The following is a 19,327-nucleotide window of genomic DNA, read 5'->3' as shown; positions in this document are numbered from 1 at the left end:
TACTTGCGCTGTTTTATGTTGAAAGTGAAATAGACAATGGTAGTGGGAAATAAGCAGAAAGTAATAAATAGTAGAAGATGGAAGACAGTGATTGTGGTATAGAAAGAGCGAAGGACACAATGGCAGAGTGAGAGAGAGGGACACAGTGGAAGTTGAACATAGTTGACAGTGGTAGCAAAAGAGTGAAGCAGACAATGCCAGTGGGAGAGTAATAAAGACAAGGAAAAAATGGAAGTGGGTGAAAGCCAGTGATAATGAATGACGGATTCTATGCCAGAGAGAACGAGAAAGAGATAGTAACAGTGAGGAGAGACTGCTCCAGTGGGAAGGAATAAATAAGATGGTAGCACCATAAGAGAGCAAGATAAGAGGCACTGACAATGAGAAGAGATACTAGCGGCAGGACAAAAAAAAGAAGGTAGTAGCTGTGAGACAGTAGAGACTGACATAGAGACATTCGAGATAAAGTCAATGAGTTGGACTGAATGAATGAGTGATAATGGTCACGTGGGAGTGGATGGGTATGTGACTTACAGCGATGGACGAGTGTGTGTGAACGAGTTACAGTTATGGATGCTTGCAGGTGTTAGAGGTAAGTTGCATGTTAAGAAGAGCACGAATACATTCGCAACTGAAAATTTATCGGAAAATTTTTAAAGGTTTTATGGAAGGTAGATTGAGGCAGCTGGTACCTCACATCATTTTCCCGATAGTCTTTTCTGAATCATGAATAATAAATCGGTTCATACCTCAGTAACGACAGATACGAGATTCTAATGTAATATTGTGACATGAAGAACGAAACCACTAAGGCTTCTTACAGATTTTTTATACACCCTGCGTGAAAAAGAGGGACACGCAGCAGGGGAAGGTGGTCCGCCACAGGTGAGGTAAGGCAACGGGCCTTCGGCTCGTGGTGGGAAGGTGTGAACTGTGGCCGGCGGTGGCTAGCGGTCGATGTGTCGCGCGGGACGGGAGGGGGTGGGGGGGCTGGATACCGCCAGGTGGCTGCCTGTGGCTCTGCGGTGCACCCCTCGCGGTCTACCCACCTTTTATCCGATCACCTGCACCTTGGGACTCGAGGTATAAGCTGTTCTCTGACACAGTGACGCAGGCTCTCCTGGATGGAATAATTTTCAGTCGTTTACTCTTGGACATTTTACCAAGTACGACCGTTTTCTACAATTACTACTCGTAGTTTGTGATTCAGAATTAATAATTATCACTAACGTCTGGTCAACAGTTTTCACGAACTTCTTACGTGAATCCATGCTGTCTGTAACTGTTGAATTTTGGTTTATTTGTAGAGTGTTGCATTACGAGGTGCATTCAAGTTCTAAGGCCTCCGATTTTTTTTCTAATTAACTACTCACCCGAAATCGATGAAACTGGCGTTACTTCTCGACGTAATCGCCCTGCAGTCGTACACATTTTTCACAACGCTGACGCCATGATACCATGGCAGCGGCGAAGGTTTCTTTAGGAGTCTGTTTTGACCACTGTAAAATCGCTGGGGCAATAGCAGTACGGCTGGTGAATGTGCGGCCACGGAGAGTGTCTTTCATTGTTGGAAAAAGCCAAAAGTCACTAGGAGCCAGGTCAGGTGAGTAGGGACCATGACGAATCACTTCAAAGTTGTTATCACGAAGAAACTGTTGCGTAACGTTAGCTCGATGTGCGGGTGCGTTGTCTCGGTGAAGCAGCACACGCACATCCCTTCCCGGACGTTTTTGTTGCAGTGCAGGAAGGAATTTGTTCTTCAAAACATTTTCGTAGGATGCACCTGTTACCGTAGTGCCCTTTGGAACGCAATGGGTAAGGATTACACCGTCGCTGTCCCAGAACATGGACACCATCATTTTTTCAGCACTGGCGGTTACCCGAAATTTTTTTGGTGGCGGTGAATCTGTGTGCTTCCATTGAGCTGACTGGGGCTTTGTTTCTGGATTGAAAAATGGCATCCACGTCTCATCCATTGTCACAACCGACGAAAAGAAAGTCCCATTCGTGCTGTCGTTGCGCGTCAACATTGCTCGGTAACATGCCACACGGGCAGCCGTGTGGTCTTCCGTCAACATTCGTGGCACCCACCTGAATGACACTTTTCGCATTTTCAGGTCGTCATGCAGGATTGTGTGCACAGAACCCACAGAAATGCCAACTCTGGAGGCGATCTGTTCAACAGTCATTCAGTGATCCCCCAAAACAATTCTCTCCACTTTCTCGATCGTGTCGTCAGACCGGCTCGTGCGAGCCCGAGGTTGTTTCGGTTTGTTGTCACACGATGTTCTGCCTCCGTTAAACTGTCGCACCCACGAACGCACTTTCGACACATCCATAACTCCATCATCACATGTCTCCTTCCACTGTCGATGAATTTCAATTGGTTTCACACCACGCAAATTCAGAAAACGAATGATTGCACGCTGTTCAACTAAGGAAAACGTCGCCATTTTAAGTATTTAAAACAGTTATCATACTCACCGCTGGCGGCAAAATTCCATCTGCCATACGGTGCTGCCATCTCTGGGACGTATTGACAATGAACGCGGCCTCATTTTAAAACAATGCGCATGTTTCTATCTCTTTCCAGTCCGGAGGAAAAAAATCGGAGGCCTTAGAACTTGAATGCACCTCGTATTTCGGCCTTAGACCACTTTCAAATATATCTTTAAAGAGGGTTTTTTTTTTTTACGGAAACGAAAAATCTCAATTTTATTTTTGTTAATGATATCTTTGATTTGTTTCAGAAGCCAATGTGGTGGTCGACTTTTGCTAATGGATAATTATAGTATTTCTAACGGCACATGAGCCAGCTTATAAATAAATGCTCGGGAATGACAGCAGCAAGAACCTAAAAATATCTTTTTATAAACAAGATTCTGTTGGAGTGCAGCTCTAGATGTTACTACTGTTAGTGAAATTTGCTCTTTACTAGTGGCAAGACTCTCAGGGTCGTTACCAGTGCTTTAAATAGCACTGGCTAAGAGACAAACGGAACTAACAGGCGGGATATCATCATAAAGCTGTGGTGTAACTTATTTACACAGAGTTCCGGCTGGGCTGCTGGTGGAGAGGGTGATGGAACTGACTAGCGCCGTGTCAAAGCGTTGTGAAGGCAGCGGGATGCCGCACTGGATCGGCTGGCTACACCTTCCGTGGTCCAGTGGCATGGAGGAAACGCCAGTGTATGTCTTAAGACGGCGGCCACAGCTGGGTTTCCGGCGTTAGTGGCCTTAATGCTCAGACGGCAACCAGAAATTATCCGTTTTAGTCCAGTAAGGTAAGGAAATTTAGGAGAAAAATTTTTGGAACTTAAATGTTCGCACAGTGGTAGGAGGCAATGTCATAAGGAGTATACTAAAACTGCTCAACGGTGAGGTAAGAGTTTGGGAGCGTGGAGTTGGGGAGCAGGTCACTTTTTTACTTACTTCCTCAAAAGCTTCTAGCAAAATTGATTCGTTAATACAAAATTACATTATTTTAAAAGCCCTACAAAAGAAGATACAATTATGTAATCTGTATACCACCCCTGTTTGAGTGGGCACAAAATTGCGGATTACGTAAAATAGTTTTTAAAGTATAAAATTACTGTTTATTGTTAAAACAAGCCGGCCAAGAACAAATGTTAAATATCTGTGCCATATCTACGCGGAGTAGAACCTATTAAGTGATTATATGTGTTCTGGGGGTGTGACAAGCCGTATGAGAAGGATGGAGATCTGGAGGGTAGGCATGTGAGAGAAAGCAAATCGGAAGATTTGGATCATACCCTTCCTCTCATTTGTTTGACTGCCAACGGAAGAGATAGCGGGCAATTCCTCTCTCTCTCTACCGCACAAGAAGTAACTAAGGGTGTTTCATGAATGTATACCGACTCTTTCACAACTCTCCCAATAAATCACCTGCGAAGCAGTGTAGGGACACGTCCAGACGTGTTTATTTCCCGCAAATTACGTTAAGACTACAAGCACTGAAGAACGAAAGAAATTGGTACACTTATCTAATATCGTGTAAGGCCCCCGCGAGATCCGCAACACGACGTGGCATGGACTCGACTAATATCTGAAGCAGTGCTGGAGGGAAATGGCACCATGAATCCTGCAGGGCTGTCCATAAATCCGTAAGAATGCGAGGGGATGGAGATCTCTTCCGAATAACACGTTGCAAGACATCCTAGATACACTCTATAATGTTAATGTCTGCGGAGTCTGCCAACGGAGGTGTTTAAACTCAGAAGAGTGTTCCTGGAGCCACTCTGTAGAAATTCTGGACGTGTGGGGTGTCGCATCGTCCTGCTGGAATTGCCCAAGTCCGTCGAAATGTACAATGGGAATGAATGGATGCAGGTGATCAAACGGGATGCTGACGCACGTGTCACCTATCATATTCGTATCTAGATGTATCAGGAGTCCCTATTCACACCATTAGAGAGCCTCCACCAACTTGAACAGTCTCCTGTTGACACGCAAGGTCCATGGATTTGTGACGTTGTCTCCATACCCGTACACGTCCATCCCCTCGACACACTTTGAAACGAGACTCGTCCGACAAGGCAACTTTTTTCCAGTCATCAACAGTCCTATGTCGATGTTGACGGACCCAGGTGAGGCGTTAAACTTTGTGTCATGCAATCATCAAGGGTACACGAACGGGCCTTCGGCTCCGAAAGCCCATATCTATGAAATTTCGTAGAATGGTTCGCACGCTGACTTATTGATAGCCCTGCATTGAAATCTGCAGAAATTTGCGGAAGTCTTGCATTTCTGTCACGTTGAACGATTCTCTTCAGTCGTCGTTGGTCGCATTCTTGCAGGATATTTTTCCAGCCGGAGCAATGTCGGAGATTTTATGTTTTACCGGATTTCTGATATCCATTTACACTCGTGAAATGGTCGTACAGGAAAAATCTCCACTTCATCGCTGTCTCGGAGACGCTGTGTCCCATCGCTAGTGTGCCGACTATGACATCACGTTCAAACTCATTTAAATCTTGATAGTCTGCCACTGTAGCAGCAGCAACCGATCAAACAACTGCGCCAGACACTTGTCTTACGTAGGCTTTGCCGAACTCAGCGCCATATTCTGGCTGTTTACATATCTCTGCATTTGAATACGCATTCCTATACCAGTTACTTTAGCGCTTCAGTGAAGAATACTGGTATGAATTCACTGATAATACTAACGCAAGAAACGTATGCAAACAGATTCTGCGTAAATCGCCATACAATGTTCGACACCGCTAGAGGCAAACTGATCATAGTCTCCTATATGGCAGCTGCTGCGTTATTCCGGGAAAGGTATCTTTCACCAGCACGAGTACTGCTCGCTTTTCCTTATACAGACTGTATCTCAACTGCATTTCCTCTACAGCTATCTCATGTGAGTAGATAAAATAGCTTCATTGAGCTTGAATTTATATACTGACTTCATTTGCTCTAAAGTGAGTGAGTAGTTAGCAGTTGTTGGGCGAGCGTTTGTGTGAAATACGTTCCTATAAACAATGGCTGAGAGTTGCTTCATTTGTATGATGTTTGTCAGTGGCCTTTTAGTAATGGTGGGAAATACTTTCCATTGGTAAATGCGGTATTTGCTGCTGTCTGTTGTTGATTCCACAACGCAAAGTTGTCTGTCTGCGTAGCAGTCAGTTGTTGGTGAATTATTGATTGTGCAGAAAGTTACTGTGCTTCTCTCACCTTTAATTGTGTTACTTGTAAACCACATATCTCTTCCATTCGGAAATGGCTGGTGCTTGTAGAATTTTCTGCACTGGATGGAGGCACTTACCATACATCCACAGCATATCGTGCAACGTGGGTGTCAATACGTCTGATGAAAAGCGCTGATAATTTTTTAATCTGGAACAGTAATCTATTGCAATGCGTATCTTGAATTAAGACGAAATATCTGAAGGCCCATAACACTTAAGTGACCTAATTCTGTTGGAGAAAGAGTTGGTTTAAGCCTCTGGGCCGCTTCAGATGCCTGAAGCTCTGAGGGTCAGGTGATGCATTTGTAGCTCCCAAGCTGTGAAAATTATTGCAACCTTTGATAGTGGACATGATGAAATAAACGTTGTCGAATTCGTAATGTCACATATTACACTTGATACAGGCTCTTAATGTGGTACACAGCTGACAGCTCCAGCTGTGAAGCTTTTCTTAAATGGTAGTTCTCTTAGCAACCGCCAGTAAAAAAAAAAATGGTTCAAATGGCTCTGAGCACTATGGGACTCAACTGCTGAGGTCATTAGTCCCCTAGAACTTAGAACTAGTTAAACCTAACTAAGCTAAGGACATCACAAATATCCATGCCCAAGGCAGGACTCGAACCTGCGACCGTAGCGGTCTTGCGGTTCCAGACTGCAGTGCCTTTAACCGCACGGCCACTTCGACCGGCCAACCGCCAGTAAATGCTCACTTACGGAGCTGGAAGTAAATCCACCTATACAACTCGAGGTCACTGGAGTAATTTAGTCTGCTCTAGAAATGTTGGGATAATACAGTGTGTCTGTGACTGACATGCGAGCAGCGCTTGTGATGGTGGAGTTACCTTTCCTGAAAGCACGCTACAGCTACAGTGCAGGACGATTGTGGATAAGTTACCCTCTAACAGTGTAGAACAGTGTGCAGAGATTTACACAGAATCTGCCCATGTGCCTTTCTTGCTTTGGTATTATTAGTGAAATCATGTCAGTACTACGTGCAGTGTTAACGCACTTTATGGAAAATAAACTCCTCTGGGCATATCTGCACACTCTGTCGCCAGTTATCTGGAAGGCAAGTCGCAGAAGATTCGGCAGAGTTTCGTGAGATCCTTGTAATTGCTTTTTGTGATATATTGCGGTAGGCAGAATGAGGAATTGCCTGCTCGCTCCGCCGTTCACAGACCTACGGAAGAGGGGAAGTTCATGATCACAATCTGGCGACTTCCCTTACCTCATATACCTACCCTCCAGACCCCGCAACCCGCCCAATATAGACCATCATACCCCGAGAACACAGCTTATCCATTAATCAGTTCTACTACACTTAGATATGGCAACAGACATTTAATATTTCTTCTTGAACCGATTTTTTTAAGAATAAACATTAATTTTAGACAATTAAAAACTATTTTCAACTATTTGGGGTTTCTGTCCCTCGAAGGTGGGAGCTTTTATTCATACTGAAAATCGAATCTTTTTTTAAGGAAATTTAACGTAATTTGATTTTGTATTTTTGCCTGAAACTGTGGATTTCCGGATATTCAAGAAAAGCATAAAGGAGTTTCCTGCATACACCACCCCCTCCCCCCCCCCCCCCTTTGCATTCCCTCTCTCACACCCCATCACCCTAGAGTCAGGGGTTTTAGTATGTTGCTCATGACACTTCCAACAACACCCGTACAAAAATTTGCGACTACACGTATATTTTCCCCAAATCGCCATTTTCTGGTCTTCGTTGAGAGGGCTACTTTGCCATCGTGGCCTCAAGCGCCCCTCCAGGATGATCTCTTAAGGTTCTCCAAAGTTCTCGAGCTGTCTTTCTCTGGGTGTGGCCTTGTACCCGACTAGGCACTAGCTTTCTTCACATTATTGTTCACCAAGTTAGACCTCACGCAACTTTGTTGTAGCTGGATTTCTTTCATTGCGCAAACAGTTCGTTGACCATTTAAAAGCAGAAGTATGTGTCCTGTCGACTCGTCTGTTTTTGACCTTCCACTTCCTGCGCCTGCTAAAGCCTGCAGTGGTTAGCACATTCTGGAGGACGAGAGCTCAAATCCGCACCTGGTCATCCAGATTAGGGTTTCCGTAATTTGCCTATATCTGTCCAGCAAAATGCCGGACTGGTTCCTTTGGAAGACTACATCCTTTCCTAATTCCAGCGCATGCTCCGTCTCTAATAACCTTGAAGTCGACGGGACGTTCTGATCGAGAGGTACCAACAATTTGTTAAATTCACAATTTTTGTCATACAAGGACTGCATTAACTAAATTTGCGGTTTTAGCACTTCATTATACTTACGTTTATGAAAAACATTTCCTTTATCTCACAAAAAATTAAAAATAGTGGCTGCAGCCCTGGTCTGGTCCGTGCCAATTGCTGTACACAGTAGGAGGTATTACTGAAGCCCACAAAAAACGAAATTAGAATGAATTTGTGCGGAGGCATCGCGATGGGATTTTGAAAAATACCCCCGAAGAAATGGCAGACATTTAAAAGCATGTCAGTTTCTTGACATGCTTTGAGTACAGTGTTTTAAAAAATTAAAATTCGAGTTAAACTCTCACAAAAGCCTGCTACTGTTGATTATATTTTCACTTTTTTTTTAAATTAGATTAGCCGGTCAATCCGTGGAGGCGTTTATTGTATTCAGAACAGATGAATAACTTTACTTGAATATACCTGCAGATTTATGTGCTGCTGTTTCAACAGCTCTGACCCACAACGAAGATGTGCAGTTTCCAAATGCACGTGTTGAAACTGTCGTTGACATTTCGCTAATTGTCACCAGTGCATCTTTTAAGCAAATTTTCATTGAATAAAAATTCGTTGCTGTTCGAATTTTTCTGAACTGATTCATCGAGCGCATACAGGTGCCTATATTTCGGTCGACGCATGGTTCCATTCAACACGATGAACTTCTAAAACACTTTAAAACTCAAAAACTGCTGTTACATGCATAATCTATATATTTCGGGGCTGGAAATTATGTAAAAACAAAGATACATTTTTCCGTCGAGTTCGGCCAAAACCTTCCCCTTGAGACTCTAATATTCTTCCCTTCCTTTCACTATATCTTGATAAGATGTGTGTCGGTCCGCGATCACTCCTGCACTTTTAACAGCAGAGGATCTTTCTCAGATCATAAGGAAAGCTTTTATAGCAAGTGTCTATTCAACTATAAACGTCTTCTCATGTCCAGTCTGACACTATGAGTTTGCATCCGTCCCACATTTCTCAACGGCAGGAAGTCCGCTGGCGGGGCGTCAAGAAGTTTTACTCTTCTGACATACAACAACGTCTGCATGGATGCTTCGGCGTTTCCGTCACGCATGGTCGCCTGCTTCCGAAATGCGCGGTGTAGCAGGGCGCTTTTCTCAGGCGGCTATTGTGTGTGGGCGACGTGACATCTGTCCAGAGCCTATACATTACAACCGTCGACAGAAAACTTTTAAGCCAACAGCGGCCTGGGTATCGAGTTATTTACTGAATGGTGTCAGTCATGATCTGACCAGACAGCTTCTGAATACCATTTGGTATTATTCGAGGCCCTCGTCGCCGCTCGCTTAAGTTCTGTCATGTGATGGGATACTGAACGAAAATGCTAACAACGTGAACATTAAATAGATACTATTGGAACTGTTTTTCTTTACAATCAAAACATAACAGTCACTGTAGTTTCCATTGACATTATCTCTAACGCCGTTGACAGTTTAAAAAAATGGTTCAAATGGCTCTGAGCACTATGGGACTCAACTGCTGAGGTCATCAGTCCCCTGGAACGTAGAACTACTTAAACTTAACTAACCTAAGGACATCACACACATCCATGCCCGAGGTAGGATTCGAACCTGCGACCGTAGCAGCCGCGTGGTTCCAGACTGTAGCGCCTAGAACCTCTCGGTCACTCCGGCCGGCCGACAGTTAAAAGCACAGAGCAAAGAGGACATAGTTTAAGGTATGTAAAACACATTAATGTGCATATGTGTTGGCTTTTTGGCAGATAATAAATCTGCAAAGGCAGATACAGTATTGCGATACTGACGTATTACAAGTTTTGTTCATGAAGCCTGCTTATCACAGAATTTTTATGACGTAACAACCAATGAATGCACTTAGTAACATATATCGTATCAGGTATTCTATGTTCTTTTTACTAGCTTCTTTCGCCCTTTAAGTAACTCTGGTAAATACACACAACCACTGAAATTACCATGTATTATTGTTTTACTGGTGATTCAGTGATACGAACGATTACCATCCCATAACTCATGGTACTTTCATGTACCTAATAATTTGAGTAGTTTTTTTCGTTACTGTCCCAAAGAGTTCATACAGAAATTTATCTCACCGTTATGCTAAAATCTCTCCATTACAATTTGGACTGAAGAGCGAGGGATGCTAGGATAGCTGCTCAGTTGTGCAAAGCCATTGTGCTGGAGTGACGCAGTGGTTAGTGCATCTGCCAAGTGAGCAGGAGACTGGAGTTCGAATCCCATTTCGTACTAATTTCCATTCGTCGCTTCAGTCTGCATATATGCGTCGTAGATGTCTGAAACTGGAAGAAAATGTCTGTGGAACCACATAGTTTCATTTTATTATTTATTGTAGCAATGCTGCCAAGTTACTGGAAACAACCAGTTTCGGCATATTAGTGCCATCTTCGTAAGCTATAATTACACAAAAAGAGTTTCGTCACGATGTACAAACTTTTAGTTACAAGCATCCTGAAAGCCTTTAAAATGGCATGAAGTATTGTGATTAAAATATGTATTATGCCGTCACACGGTAACAGTTTGTTTCGGGAAGAAAGTACGATACGTTAGAAAATATATAAATTCTTTTACGCGTTTCGGAATTTGATGGCAGAAAATTTTAATTTTCTGGAGGAAATAAGAAATAAAATCTCAGGGGATAAAAGTCCTTTTGGAAAAATCCCCGTTTTATTGACACCAAAAGTAATTCAAATATAACCAAGAAAGAGATTCGTCAAGTGTTCTCTCTGGGATGTAGTAATACTATACGCAGAGAACCATGGACTGTCAAAAAGAAGTAAGAAAATACTTGGATGGTTTTGAAGTGTGTCTTGAAGAAAAACGCTTCAGTAAATTGATTGACATAATGACAGAAGAATAAATCTTTGTATGAAGGGGAAAGTAACATAAGATTGAGGAAAACAGGTAGGATGTATGATACGAAGAAACAATCTGCAAAATCAGGAGGAAACAGAGGCAAAGGAAGATAAATGCTTCATGATATTAGAATAGGAAAAAGTTAGCAGCAGGTTAAGGAAGAGGCCCAGGGCGGGTTAGAAGATCGCATCCAGTCAATGCCCTTCATGAGAAATACACCGAGGCAGACGAAATATTTGTTTCACGAAAAAATTACAGTCATAGTCGAGAAAATCATTTTCCCTCCAGCGCTAGAACTTTTGCCATTAATGATAACCCGCAAGTGGAATTTAGTTTTTCACTATTCTGCAAAGAAATGCGGTTACCTGTAATACTAGAGATCCAAAACTAATTACGATACATGTAGGATAAGCCTGAAAAGTACAATGGGACTCGAACCGCTGAGTAATAGGTCCGTACGTCGACAGGCAAGAATTCGTGATTAAAAATTCCCTCAGCAAATATTGCAGCGCGGGCTGGCCTTTAATTAAAAAGTCCAACTGAGGCGGTGCTCTGCTCGCTCGCGTTATGACGCCACACCGCTGCCGGCAGTCCGCGCCGCTCGCGAGCCGCCCCAGTCAAAAGCGGCGCTCCGGCCGGCCGGCGGTCGTAAAGAGAAGGGCCGCAGCCGTGCGTTCTAATTGCAAGTCCCTAAGCTCAGGTAAATCTCTCATTATTATTAACGGCGTTCAAAGGATTCACATGAAACTCAAGTTATTTCTACTGATGTTACCGCGTTGCTTTGTTCTTACATATTTGAATTATTTAGAAAAGAAAAGAAGAAATGTTAGGGATTTATGTCCCTCGACATGGTCATTAGAGACGGAGCAGAAACTCAGATTGTTTGAAGGATAGCAAAGGACATCGTACGTGCCGTTTCAAAAGAACCGTCCCGATATTTTTTCGGAGCGATTTAGGGAAACCACGAAAAACAGAAATTGGGATGGTCGCACTTCGGTTTGAACCGTCGTCCTCCCGAATGTGAGCCCAGTGTGCTAACCATCGCGCCCCCTCGCTCAGTTCGAATTATTTAATGTTTAAGTGTGCGTGTTTCACTGCTACTTGACGTTACGAGGTGGATTATAGCCTACAAGCGTAGCGCCCACTGCTTCGCCCGCGTAGAGTGTATACATAGTGATTTTTTCTTTGTAAAAAATTATTAATCAAATTTTTACCTTAAGAAATTACAATAACTTCTAATTTTTTCATGCTAATTAAGGCCGTAGAAGCATGGTCTCTTCCGAATATACTTCTGAGCAAAAAACGATTCTGGCAGCTGAATTCTGAGCTCTTTTTCAGTCTTGCCTTTTGAGTTCTTGTGGTGACATTTCCATAGAAATTCTCATCCCCTAACACATATTTCCTTAGAAGTCAAATACTAATTTTCATAAATTTAGTTTTAAATGTTTTTTAATATAGTGAAATATCTTCATGGAAATTTTCATCCCTCATTTCACTCTTTTAGGGTTGGAATTTCCAAACACTGAAACGTGTACCTGAGGAACCAAACACAAATTTTCAGAGATTTAGTTTCAAAAATGCTTTCATGATGAAATATTTCCATGAACTCTTTCATCCACCGTTTTACCCTCTTTGGGGTTGAATTTCCAAAAGCACTGAAACACATATTTTTGTATCCCCATGAAGAAGTCAGAGACAAATGAAATTAAATGACTGCAAGGCATCGCTAGCCGAGAGGCCCCATCCGGGCAAGTTCGGCCGTCGAGTGAGAGTCTTACCGCAGTAGACGCTACATTGGACAACTCGCGTAGCGGTGGTGAGGATGAAATGATGATGAGGACAACACAACATCCAGCCAGTGAGGGAAGAAAATCTCCAACCCGGCCGGGAATCGAACCCGGGCCCGCTGCATGGGAGACAAGCACGTTACCAATAAGCTAAGCAAGAGTACAGCCAAAGACAAATTTTCTTACATAAAATTGAAAAATATTTCTATAACGCAATATTTTCATAAAATATTTCATCCCTTCTTTCACCGTCTTACAGACTGAGTTTCCCAGAATCACTCAAGTATAATTTTTTTTTTTTTTTTCAATTTCTAACTAGGGTGTCAAGTACCAGTTTCCATAGAGGTAGCCTTAAAATTGCCTTAGTAGTACTTTAATGATGAATTATTTTTGCGAAGAGTTCCACCGATTATTTCACCCCTTAGGCGTTGAATTTCCAAAAATGCTGATACACATATATTTTGCTTCTGATAGAGAAATCTAATATTAATTTTTTAGTTCTGGCTCCAAACCTGCATTAGTAGTACGACACATTTTCAAAAACCTTTCATCCCCTATATCATCCCCTAAGGTTTCGAATTACGAAAAATTCCTGTCAAACGATGCTTTCATTACAAGATCAACACCCTCTCCAGCTTTTAAGTTTCTATTTTTAGCAGTTCAGCGTGGGCGATGATGAGTCAGTCAGTCAGAGCATTTGCTTTTCTATATATGTAGATTCCACCAATGTGTCGCACACACTCGTTACGGTACGCTTTTCATTACGTTGAGATTTCTTGATTTTCTTCCAGGTGAAAAACTTATTTCCGGTAGCCCAGTATATGCTTCTATAATTACGTAATAACAGGGCAAACATTCATTTAATTGTAATCGCCTTACATTATGGAAATGTATGGAACATATTGTTAAATAAAAGAGTCATATAGTTTCTGCTTTTGTTCTTGCAACTATTTGTATTTTGATTCCTGGCTTCAGAAATGTACACTTGTTCTGTGTGTGGATATCTGGCATTCGGTTTCGTCCTTCTCTTGTTCATTGTTTTCAGTTTCTTTTATGGTGAACCCGAATTCTGCCTTTTCTATTATTATTTGTACTATCCCTTCCGAGAGAGTAGGGTACATAGATTGCTTTATTTTCTTCATGAAACTTGTGGGTCATTTGGTAGTAACTTTCTGGGCAAGAATGACGTATCATTACTTCCGATGACGTTCGATCATACAGACGATCCGTAAACAACCATGATCACAGGAAATAAGAGAATTCAAATATTCTGTACAGATTTCTGGCTTTTTCGATCACAGCTCACTTTCATTATCACACCATCATTACGCATGAACCCGTACGTATTACTAGTATATACAACAATGTCAGAAATGCTATATCAGTTACCCAGAACAAAAATACACTGAAAAGCCAAAGAAACTGGTACATCTGCCTAATATCATGAAGGGCCTCCGCGAGCCCGCAGAAGTATCGCAACACGACGTGGTATGGCATGTCTGAAATACTGCTGTAGGGAATTGATACCATGAATCCTGCAGGGCTGTCCATAAATCCGTAAGAGGTCGAGGGGTGGAGATCTCTTCTGAACAGCACGTTGCAAGGCATCCCAGATTTGCTTTACAAAGTTCATGTCTGGGGAGTTTGGTGGCAAGCGGAAGTGTTTACACTCAGAAGAGTGTTCCTGGAGCCACTCTGTAGCAATTATAGACGTGTCGTGTGTCGCATTGTCCTGCTGGAATTTTTCAAGTCCGCCGGAATGCACAATGGACATGAATCGATGAAGCTGATCAGACATCAGACGTTTAGAGTCGCATCTAGACGTATCAGGGGCCCATATCACTCCAGCTCTACACGCCCCAAACGATTACAGAGCCTCCATCAGATTGAACTGTCCCCTGCTGACACGCAGGGTCCATGAATTGACGAGGTTGTCTCCATACCCGCACACCGCTGACCGTTCGATATAATTTTGAACGAGATTCGTCCGATCACGCAACATGTTTCCAGTCATCAACAGTCCAATGTCGGTATTGACGGGACCACTCGAGGCGTAAAACCTTGTGTCGTGCAGTCATCAAGGGTATACGAGTGGGCCTTAGGCTCCGAAAGCCCATATCGATGTTTCGTTGAATGGTTCGCACTTTGATAATAGTTGCTGGCCCAGCATTGAAATTCGCAGCAATTTGCAGACGCATTGCACCTCTGTTATGCTGAGCGATTCTCTTCAGTCGTCATCGTTCCAGTTCTTGCAGGATCTTTTCCCGGCCGCAGCGATGTCGGAAATTTGATGTTTTATCTGATTCTTAATATTCACGGTACACCTGTGAAATGGTGGTATGGGAAAATCCCCACTGTATCACTGCCTCGAAGATGTTGTGTCCCATCGCTCGTGCGCAGACTGTAACACCACGTTCAGACTCACATAAATCTTGTTAACCTGCCATTCTAACAGCAGTAACCAATCTAATAACTGCGGCAGACACTTGATGTCTTATATAAGTGGTGACGACCACAGCGCCGTATCCCGTGTGTTTACATACCTCCCTGCCGCCGTTGGATAAGCAGCTGAGCAGCAGGTCGTATATGATTTCCTGGATTTCATGGATGAAAATGCCGGACCACAAACGGCTAATCTAGTGAACGAGTGTATGCAATATTAGGACAGCAAGCGTCGAGAGTGGTGGTCTCGAAGTTCGGATTCATATCCGACTGAACAAGGATGGGAATGTTTTAGTCGATGGACTATACTGGTAGCACCACCAACATAGTATTTGAGAGTTGTAGCATCGCGTTTTAGTACCTGAATAGTGTAAATTCGCGTAGTCGTTAGTCTTCTGTTTTTGTTTTGAACGGCCAGTGTCGGTTGGTCACAGTCAGTGTGCTCCCTGCCGCCGTTGGAAAAGCAGCTGAGCAGCAAGTCGTATACTCCTAGCTCACTCATTTGTCACATAGTTTAATTCTTAATTTCTTTGCGTGTTTTTGGTACTTGCATTGTTTAATTCATAAATTTCGGGCGTATTATAGTATTTGAGAGTTGTAGCATTGCGTTTTAGTACCTGAATAGTGTAAATTCGCGTAGTTGTTAGTCTTCTGTTTTTGTTTTGAACGGCCAGTGTCGGTTGGTCAGTCAGTGTGCTCCCTGCCGCCGTTGGATAAGCAGCTGAGCAGCAAGTCGTATACTCCTAGCTCACTCATTTGTTACATAGTTTAATTCTTAATTTCTTTGCGTGTTTTTGGTACTTGCATTCCCTAATTCATAAATTTCGGACGTATTATAGTATTTGAGAGTTGTAGCATCGCGTTTTAGTACCTGAATAGTGTAAATTCGCGTAGTCTCCTTCCGCCGCCGAGCAGTGTCAGCAGTGCGCAAGTAGCAGCATTACTGTATTTACTAGGCAACCTTGTACTTTAATAACCGTTTAAATTTTGTTGATTTGTTTGCGCTCTCTGTAGATTAGTTCAGACGTTCTTTGCAAAACAGTTTTTGGCATGAATAGGGACTGCAACTGCTGTGTTCGGATGCAGGCTGAGTTGGCATCCCTTCGTTCCCAGCTTCAGGCAGTGTTGGCTTCGGTCACACAGCTTGAGGCTGTTGCCAATGGGCATCACTGTGGGCGTCCGGATGGGGGTTTGCCGGGGACGGCCAGCTCGTCCCACGCATCCCCCGATTGGACTACGACTGTGGCTGCCCGGGATACTGCCCGCATTGAGGCTTATCCCTCACCTGTCGTAGAGTGGGAGGTCGTCTCAAGGTGTGGCAGGGGGCGAAAGACATTCCGGAGGGCTGAACGGAAAGCCTCTCCAGTTTGTCTGACGAACCGGTTTCAGGCTCTGTCTCAGGCTGATACTGATCTTCGGCCTGACATGGCTGCTTGTCCTGTTCCAGAGGTTGCCCCTCAGTCTGCAAGATCCGGGCAGTCACAGAGGGTGGGCTTACTGGTAGTTGGGAGCTCCAACGTCAGGCGCGTAATGGGGCCCCTTAGAGAAATGGCAGCAAGAGAGGGGAAGAAAACCAATGTGCACTCCGTGTGCATACCGGGGGGAGTCATTCCAGATGTGGAAAGGGTCCTTCCGGATGCCATGAAGGGTACAGGGTGCACACATCTGCAGGTGGTCGCTCATGTCGGCACCAATGATGTGTGTCGCTATGGATCGGAGGAAATCCTCTCTGGCTTCCGGCGGCTATCTGATTTGGTGAAGACTGCCAGTCTCGCTAGCGGGATGAAAGCAGAGCTCACCATCTGCAGCATCGTCGACAGGAGTGACTGCGGACCTTTGGTACAGAGCCGAGTGGAGGGTCTGAATCAGAGGCTGAGACGGTTCTGCGACCATGTGGGCTGCAGATTCCTCGACTTGCGCCATAGGGTGGTGGGGTTTCGGGTTCCGCTGGATAGGTCAGGAGTCCACTACACGCAACAAGCGGCTACACGAGTAGCAGGGGTTGTGTGGCGTGGGCTGGGCGGTTTTTTAGGTTAGATGGCCTTGGGCAAGTACAGAAAGGGCAACAGCCTCAACGGGTGCGGGGCAAAGTCAGGACATGCAGGGACCAAGCAGCAATCGGTATTGTAATTGTCAACTGTCGAAGCTGCATTGGTAAAGTACCGGAACTTCAAGCGCTGATAGAAAGCACCGAAGCTGAAATCGTTATAGGTACAGAAAGCTGGCTGAAGCCAGAGATAAATTCTGCCGAAATTTTTACAAAGGTACAGACGGTGTTTAGAAAGGATAGATTGCCCGCAACTGGTGGTGGAGTGTTCGTCGCTGTTAGTAGTAGTTTATCCTGTAGTGAATTAGAAGTGGATAGTTCCTGTGAATTATTATGGGTGGAGGTTACACTCAACAACCGAACTAGGGTAATAATTGGCTCCTTTTACCGACCTCCCGACTCAGCAGCATTAGTGGCAGAACAACTGAGAGAAAATTTGGAGTATATTTCACATAAATTTTCTCAGCGTGTTATAGTCTTAGGTGGAGATTTCAATTTACCAGATATAGACTGGGACACTCAGATGTTTAGGACGGGTGGTAGGGACAGAGCATCGAGTGACATTATACTGAATGCACTATCCGAAAATTACCTCGAGCAATTAAACAGAGAACCGACTCTTGGAGATAACATCTTGGACCTACTGATAACAAACAGACCCGAACTTTTCGACTCTGTATGTACAGAACAGGGAATCAGTGATCATAAGGCCGTTGCAGCATCCCTGAATATGGAAGTTAATAGGAATATAAAAAAAAGGGAGGAAGGTTTATCTGTTTAGCAAGAGTAATAGAAGGCAGATTTCAGACTACCTAACAGATCAAAACGAAAATTTATGTTCCGACACTGACAATGTTGAGTGTTTATGGAAAAAGTTCAAGGCAATCGTAAAATGCGTTTTAGACAGGTACGTGCCGAGTAAATCTGTGAGGGACGGGAAAAACCCACCGTGGTACAACAACAAAGTTAGGAAACTACTGCGAAAGCAAAGAGAGCTTCACTCAAAGTTTAAACGCAGCCAAAACCTCTCAGACAAACAGAAGCTAAACGATGTCAAAGTTAGCGTAAGGAGGGCTATGCGTGAAGCGTTCAGTGAATTCGAAAGTAAAATTCTATGTACCGACTTGACAGAAAATCCTAGGAAGTTCTGGTCTTACGTTAAATCAGTAAGTGGCTCGAAACAGCATATCCAGACACTCCGGGATGATGATGGCATTGAAACAGAGGATGACACGCGTAAAGCTGAAATACTAAACACCTTTTTCCAAAGCTGTTTCACAGAGGAAGACCGCACTGCAGTTCCTTCTCTAAATCCTCGGACAAACGAAAAAATGGCTGACATCGAAATAAGTGTCCAAGGAATAGAAAAGCAACTGGAATCACTCAATAGAGGAAAGTCCACTGGACCTGACGGGATACCAATTCGATTCTACACAGAGTACGCGAAAGAACTTGCCCCCCTTCTAACAGCCGTGTATCGCAAGTCTCTAGAGGAACGGAGGGTTCCAAATGATTGGAAAAGAGCAAAGATAGTCCCAGTCTTCAAGAAGGGTCGTCGAGCAGATGCGCAAAACTATAGACCTATATCTCTGACGTCGATCTGTTGTAGAATTTTAGAACATGTTTTTTGCTTGAGTATCATGTCGTTTTTGGAAACCCAGAATCTACTATGTAGGAATCAACATGGATTCCGGAAATAGCGATCGTGGGAGACCCAACTCGCTTTATTTGTTCATGAGACCCAGAAAATATTAGATACAGGCTCCCAGGTGGATGCTATTTTTCTTGACTTCCGGAAGGCGTTCGATACAGTTCCACACTGTCACCTGATAAACAAAGTAAGAGCCTGCGGAATATCAGACCAGCTGTGTGGATGGATTGAAGAGTTTTTAGCAAACAGAACACAGCATGTTGTTATCAATGGAGAGACGTCTACAGACGTTAAAGTAACCTCTGGCGTGCCACAGGGGAGTGTTATGGGACCATTGCTTTTCACAATATATATAAATGACCTAGTAGATAGTGTCAGAAGTTCCATGCGGCTTTTCGCGGATGATGCTGTAGTATACAGAGAAGTTGCAGCATTAGAAAATTGTAGCGAAATGCAGAAAGATCTGCAGCGGATAGGCACTTGGTGCAGGGAGTGGCAACTGACCCTTAACATAGACAAATGTAATGTATTGCGAATACATAGAAAGAAGGATCCTTTATTGT

Source organism: Schistocerca serialis, chromosome 4, assembly GCF_023864345.2.
Source record: "Schistocerca serialis cubense isolate TAMUIC-IGC-003099 chromosome 4, iqSchSeri2.2, whole genome shotgun sequence".
Taxonomy (NCBI): domain Eukaryota; kingdom Metazoa; phylum Arthropoda; class Insecta; order Orthoptera; family Acrididae; genus Schistocerca; species Schistocerca serialis.
This window is presented reverse-complemented; position numbering follows the sequence as displayed.